The sequence below is a fragment of the Poecilia latipinna genome, unplaced genomic scaffold, assembly GCF_001443285.1.
Source record: "Poecilia latipinna isolate Pla-1442-1.1 unplaced genomic scaffold, P_latipinna-1.0 Scaffold854, whole genome shotgun sequence".
NCBI lineage: Eukaryota > Metazoa > Chordata > Actinopteri > Cyprinodontiformes > Poeciliidae > Poecilia > Poecilia latipinna.
Genome location: NW_015113470.1, coordinates 42,257 through 50,244, shown reverse-complemented (window position 1 = coordinate 50,244; position 7,988 = coordinate 42,257).

Here is a 7,988-nt window from a genome sequence, read left to right as displayed (position 1 = left end):
GTGTTGACAAATTTTAGGTTTGATGCCCTGGTTCTCTTCTGGTGGATCGATCCTGTCAGCCTGGGTTTTAGTCTCTGCCTCAAGTGGAAAATTCTGTTGGTTTCTTGAGTGATAAGAGGACAGAGTGGGAGATGCAGGTAACTCAGGCGCTGCTCTGGTCTGTTGTTGTAAAGAAAAAGCCGAGTCAAAAACAGCAGCTCTCACCTGTCCAGCCTGTTCATGATGTAAACCTCACCTATGGTCAATCAGATATGGGTCATGAACAAAAGAATACTATAAAGTTATATACAATTGAGCCAGATGAGCTTTTTCTGTCTGGTTTGGCTCACTCTTTGGTAGACCTAGAACTCACTAGTGTGACATTCTAGTGGTCCTAGGTTTGCTTTTGACATGGAAATTATAGTATTGCCTTCCATTAATTATAATGATGATAATAAACATTTCTTGAAGTCTGCATGTGACTAAATCATGGTTGGGGTTAATCAAACAGGCTAATGGGACCTGTTGGCTACAAACTATTATCAGTATATTACCACTAAGACAAACACTGACCAACCTTATTAAAAGGAAGTCCATACATGCCTTATTTATTTCTGTTTTTCACATTATTGCGTGAGCCTGCAAGTACAATAACTTTAAAACTTGGGAAATGTTTTTTCTTTAAATTATTATTACAAACCATTCCATCAACCAGAACATCGGCACAGTTTAGGAACATTACTGTCGCTCTCATTGAAACCTTCAGTGCCCTGAGTTGCTCTGCAATAAGACTGAAAATAAATGATTTTTTTTCCCCACAATAACCATAATTGAATTCAACAGTAGATAAGTATCAAGAGACAGTCGAGAGAGCTGAAGCAGTGGGACAACCACAAGGCCAGACACAGTAAACACATTACAATAAAACCAAAGTGACACTGCAAGAGAGTGATCAAGGCTGGGTAATGAGAGTCGCTGTTTGTCTTTGGGCTCAAGGTTGTTTCTGGTCATGATAGCCATCTGCATTCAGTGGCACAAGGCAGATGGATTAGTTTAATATCGAATTAGAGCTCTCATTTTAGAATGCAGCGCCATGTTCTCAGTTAGCTCGTATAATGTCTCATGTCAATTATCTGAAGCAGCCTTCCCCACGGCTTCTTCTGGGCAAAAAAATAATCATTATGATGAGAAGGGGAAAGTCAGACGTGAGATCTTGTTCTTTTTCACATGCTGCTTTACTGTAAAAGTTGGTGACTTGCCACAAGCATGAAACAGAGGTCAAATTCGGTTAATGCGCTCTGTTTGATAAACATCTTCTGTGACAAAATGACCCATTTTGTCACAGGTTCAATATTTTAGTGCCTTACAGAAGTATTTGTATCATGTGAAGTTATTTGTTTTTTTTTTTTAAAACCAGAAACGGCATCGCATCAGGAATTTTAGATGAAAGGCCAACGCAAAGGAGAGAGTAATTGTAATTGTTTAAAAATAAAAATCAGGAAAGTTTGACATGCATTCGTAATTCAGCCCTCTTGAGTCAACACTTTGTATAACAATGATCCACAGTGGCGCAGTTGGTAGAGCTGTTGCCTCACAGCAGGGAAATGCATTTGTGCAATATGTGTAAATGTTTCCTTTTTTAGTACCAACTTGAGTTTTAGCCGTGACGTGTGTAGCCTCTTTACTTGCTTCGTAACTTGCTAGCATCTCCTGCATGCTGTTTCCCAGTCAGCTCCCGAGGTGAACTCCTGCGTCTCGCCGTGTCGGCTGCTGCTTTATCTTTGTTTTTCATGTTGTTCAGTTTTGTACGTTTCCTGTCAGACTTTGTTTCGACTCAGGCTTTTCCCGCCACATTTGTTTCCCTGCTTTTGATTATCTCTACAAGTGGCTGGTACAGTTTGTCTCTTTGGATTAGTTAAAAAGGTATGGGCATATTTGCATGAAGGGTTTAGCAGCGGTGGGCCTTATAGTTAATTCATTTTTATTTTTTATGTCAAAGCAGAAGCAGGGGTCTCGTCTCATTCTGCCTAGGCAGCGTTGTTTACTTTTTGTCTTCATATTTTTGCAGAAACTAAAACTGGTTGATGTGTTCTGTGTGATGTTAAGCAGAATTGACATGAACTAATATTCTGTCCGGTTGCAGCCGCAAACATCAATGGATTTTATGAGGTTGTTATGTAATATACCAACACAAAGTTGAGCATAGCTATAAAGTGAAAAGATTGCTTCGTTTTTAGAGTGCCATAAATTAGATGAAGTCTCATTTACTCTTTTATCCTCAAACAAAAGCCAGTGCAGCTAATTGCTTTCAGAAGTTCTCTAAATTACTAAACAGAGTCTGGGTTAGGTCAAAGATTGTCTATATCTTAGAATGGCCCAGTCAAAGTCAAGACCTACATCCAATTTAAATTTAGATTAAGACCTGAAAATGAAGTGGTCATTTATCAAAATTGGTTTACTTTTGTAAAACTCAAATGGAAATACTTTTTTTTTCTTTCTAATCACACCAGTCACATAATAAATCATCTGATGTTACCACTGTCGTAAACCGTGAATAATGACAACAAGAAGTAGCTGGAGGATGAGAAAAAAAACTTATTCACATGGGATTTGAAATGCTTTTCTTATTTAAGGGAAACACTGTAATTACAAAATTCTGGGGATTTTTTTGACATTAGCAGAATACAGTCAGTTTTGTGCACATCTGTAAAGGAAACACTGATATTGTTGATTCAGTTTGACTGACCATTTGAATCCAGAGACTTGTAAACCCATTGGAGACCCAGTCCAATAGAATTACAGCAGTAATTACAGCAAAATGTGCTTCCTCAGCGTATTGACTCAGGGTGGCTGAATGCATGATTTTCCCTTCACTTTACTGTGATTCAAGACTTAATCTATCACCAAAAGAAAATCCCAACAATTCATTTAAGTTTCTGGTTTTAAAATAACACAATCTGAAAAAGGCAAACATGTGTGATTAATTCAAAGACAGTGTAATTGAAGGCTTAATAATTAGAATAAATAAATAAATAAATAAATCATCCGTCATGAGTGATGCAAAATTTATAACAAATGTTTTTGCAGATGACAGATGTTTGAAGAAGAACTCTAAGAAATTTATAATACACGTTTTCCAGTTCCTTCCTTTCTGTACCCTGGGCTGACTCCCAGAGACTGACAGCTGGGAAGATTTCTCTTGTCAGGCCTCCTTAAGTGGACGCGGTCATACTTCTGCAATCTTTTTTTTTCTTTTTTTTTTTTCCCCAACCCCGAAATGAACCGGCCCCTTTTTCTCATCTGAATGCTCTTCCCTCACCCATCTCCTTTCATCGTTTTTCCTTCTTGCAGACTTCCAAGCTTCTTCGTTCGTTTCAGCACAATAGAATGAGAAGACTTGAATGACTAACTTTCAGAAGGACGTCTGCTGATTCAGCTTTGTCAACAGCGACCTTGGATTGATGTGACCCACCTCTACACATCCAAGTGTGCAAGTCGAGAAGCCGACATCTCCGTCCATAGAGTTCTTTATGTTATAACAGAGTTATGTCTGTTTCAAGATATATACGGTAGTTTTCACTGGAGCCTCTTGGGGGCGATAAAGTGTTGGCTGTTCCGTTTTGTACTTCTAGAAGAAGAAGAAACAAGAAAAAAAAAAAGAAAAAAAAAAGTCAGTTTCCTACCACTACATGAATGCATTTGTTTCCTCATAATGTTACCAAATCTAGACCAACAGAAGGTTTCTTGCCACCATATTTCCCAGAAGACAAACGTTATTAATGATTTTTGTTTATGTTTATGGCAGCATATATTAGGGCCACTGCAGATAGAAAAAAAAGAAAAGGATGGGTATATTTCCGCCAAAACACTCAGAAATTTTACAATTAATCTCAGAAATTTCCCAGAAAAAAATACAAGGAAATTTGAGTTTGAAAAGCTGAAAATGTACTAGAAAAAACCTGGCAATTTCTGATCTTCAAAATTCTATTTTTTTTTTATTTTTTTTTACATGTTAGGTATGCATGTGTGTGGGCATGGTCACTCTGTCTTGGTGTTGTCCTCTGGCACTCATCATTTCACACAGTGACCTTTGCAGATAGTCACCAGAATGCATAAAATTGAGAGATGGTTGATGATTTTATAGTTCTAGGTTCGTAACTACAAAACAATATCCATTGGTTGTGTAGTTGATGATCAAATCACTAGTTTTATAAATCCATTTCTAAATAGTCTTTATGTTTATCACTACACAGCCAAGTTCCCTTGTGCAGGCATAGATAATAGATTCTAGCCCAGTGCTTTTTCAGTGTTCGACAAAGCAAGAAGCAGCCACGGACAGGTTTTATTGTTTTAAAAATTCATGCTTCAAATTCCATTAGACTTTGCTTTCCTCTGAGTTAAACTCGGTTGCTGAGGCACGAGAGCAGAGTTTATACATCTTGTTTACACGTCTTCTCCCCAACGATCGGGGATTAAATCAGCCTGCTGGGTGTGAGGGAGCCGCCTTAACTTTTCACCCTGACAAAAAAATATATATATATATGAAGTTGGTTGAGATTTTTCCAGTTGTGGAAATCACCAGGGGAGATACTTTATCTTCAAACTCACTAATAATGGTACTAATTTTAAAATCAGTGTCATAAACACATAAAATAACTGACAAATGGCAGCCCTAAGCCTAACCTCAGACATTTTATATACATGTCTGAGGTTTTTCCCCAAAATACATTTTCAGTATTTTGAGGAAAAATTGTTTTTTTTTTTTTTTTTTTTTTTTTTTTGTTTTTTTTTTTTGTTTTTTGTTTTTTGCCTGCAGGAGTAAACATAGTTGCATTTAATTTTTTAGATACATTTAGTCAAATTCATAAGTAAAGAACAGATTTAGTTAGCTCAAATGTGGTCATATCTGCATTTGGTTTGCTGGAATATGTAGCTGCAGCACTACAACACTGAACTGTATCATTCTTCAAGATTTATAGAGTGTCAGTGTCATTTATTTCATATTCTTTCATTAATTTAATCTACTGTAAGTTGTCAAAATATTCTGCTCGGAAAGTTTGAGGCAACAAAAACCTGGTTGAAATAGACAAATGTGTATGAATTGAACCTACAAAGCTAATATTTTGATTACACTAATGCTATGAAAAAAATTATGCTTGCAACTTCAGTTTACATGTAAAAAAGGCAATTTTATTTTTGATGGGTTATATTGCAGCCTTTTCTTACAGTAAATATGAATTACGATAAATACTATATATATTGTTCTATCACTTTTTGCTAACACTAGAAGTGATGTACAATATCCACCACTATGTCTTTGGGAGCTTGTTATAATGCAGGTGGGAAAAGCAAATTTTGTAGATTAATGGAACGATGAAAACCAAAGGATAGAGTGGAAGCAAGCATAAAAAAAGAGACAAAGAGCAGAGAGCTGCTCGCCACCACTATAGAGAAGGGAAAGAAATGGATGTGTATGGGGGAAAACCACATCTTGCACTTTAACTGGATTTCATTCCTGGAAATGTTTGTGAAAGCATTTTGTCTTGCCAATGGAACCAGAAACTGGAAGTCCAGAGTTCTTCCCAGACAAGAACACAAAACAGGATACAAGATGGTAAAGAGTGATCAAAGTTGGGTAGAGTAGCCAGGAAGTGAACTCAAGTAACGGTATACTGCTTAAGCATATTTTCATTTAAGTAACAGGAAAGTAGTCAGGAAGTAGTCATCCAAAAATCAAAAGAAATACGCAAGTTAGAGTGTAGAAGTATTTGGTAATTATGGAAAATTATGCAGAATTTAAGAAAATTATCTTAAATTATGTGCAAATACTGATATTATAGAGACTTAAATATTATAGAGACCATATAAAGTGTACATACACTTGACATAATTAACCTGATAGTTTTAATAATTCTCCTTTATCTACTCAAGGGGGTGTGAAAAAATAGATTTACAGCTGTTCACCTTTATTAGTCACTTTTTGGTCAGGTTTAGCATCGTTGATCACAGAGTTACTTAAGTTTTTGCAACATCCTAACTAAAGTGAAAAATATAAAACTGCAGTTTTAACCATCACATTGTATCTAACATGTATGGATTGTCACCTTTAAATACGATATTATGTCACTGTAAATGTGTTAAACACAGCAAGACAATTGACCGTCTGCTCTGGAAGCTAAAGGAACAGTTTTTGCTTGTGGTTCTTTTAAGTCCTGTATGGATTTTCGCACGAAGACACCGGAAGACATACGAAGATGAACGACATAATTTCCTTTCCTTTTGCTCTTGTCAGAGCAGAGTCTGTGCCTTTGTGCTCGTATGAGAACTGTTTTCATATCGCATGTCCTCCCAACTTTATTCGACTGTGCGTGTTTGCAGATACTCACTGTGAGACTGTTTGCCGTATTAAATATTAAAACTCGGGAGTGTTTGCTCTTCCTGATAGAATAGCTACATCTAACAGAGCTGTCTGACTCTCTCCGTTTCGCTTTATTGCCGAAGCTGCTGCTCGGCGTCTCGCTGGCAGAGCGACGGTGCATCAGTTAAGATAACATACAGTTGTGGCTGAAACCTGTATCATCGCTTGTCTTGTTTTGCCTTATATGCAGCTTTTCTTCCTCCATGTTATTTTATTCAAATAAGTACAGAAATACAATGTACTGTATGTACCAGCAAAGATATATTTGCAAAACTTTTTTTTTCTAAATATTTTTGTAGATTTTGCAAACAGATTTTAGGAAACAGCGATCTGACATCTTTAACTTTTGCTTTACAGACTAAACATGTAATCAATAACATTAGGTTTCTTATGCCCGCTTTGCTTTGTTCTTTACTTATGAAGGTAAAATTAAATCTCTATTTTATTTTATTTTAGCATTTTGTTCTCAGCAATCATGTTTTGTTACAGTGAGGTAGTAAGCTCATGCAAAGAGCCAAGTGTTCCAGATCAAATGTAAGAACTTCACAACATACCCAAACAAAATATCTTATAACTTACAATTCCGTTTATTGTTTTCACAAGGGCTTCCATCTAGATATCCACGTTTGCTGTGATGAAAAGTAAAGCAGATGTACTTTGGTAGGCCTGTCTTTTTCTCTTTTTGATCCAGTGGATGTAATCTGTTTTTTTTTTCTCCTCCCAGACTCCTTCCTCTTCAATCAATGTCAAATTCGATTTAAATCAGTGTTTTTCTTACACCACCACCAGGGAAAAGCTGAATAAAATATTTATTCTCATTTAAATCTCCTGTCCAGAGATATATACACATATAAAATGTTAGCTAAAAGTAGCAAAAGTGGGTTTTTTTCTTTTGTTTTTTTTACTTGTGTCTACGTGCTGCTTTGGGAGAACATTGCAACATCATGCATTTTTCCAGGGGGACGTCATGTCAAACAGCATGGAAGTCCTACCAGATGGAAGGACTGTTTATGCTCAACCGGGGACGGACAAGAGGGATCATCCAGCGGTGACATTTACGTGGGAAGCACTGCCCTTTAACTGAAGTCAATTTAACACAACCATTTAAAGGTCAGCGTCCTTAGCTTGGCCCTCATCATGAGCTACATTCTGACCCGCACCGCACAGCTTCACCTGGAAACTTTAAAACAGTGTAGACAGATTCCTCCTCTGCTAAGTTTCATTCTATGCTAATGCAGATGTGCTTTTTTTTTATTTATTTACTTATAGTCCTTTTTTTATTATTTGAACTGGAGTAACTCTGGTTGCATATTTTGTATTTCTGCTTTAAAAAGTGGCTGAGGAATCCTACAGCCTTCCTGGACTTGGACCTGGATTTGATGAAAAAACATTTATTTCAGCCATTAGAGGCTTGACTCTGAATTGAGTTTAAAGGGGCAGTATTACGAATTTTCCAGATACACAGTGCCATTTTTCTTTTTAGCACTTTCAGATGTTATAAAAACACTGTTTAAATCAAATATGACTTAAATTTTTTTTTGACTTTTTAATTTGGTACCGTGATTTTGAGCCTGAGGGAAAAACATTATAT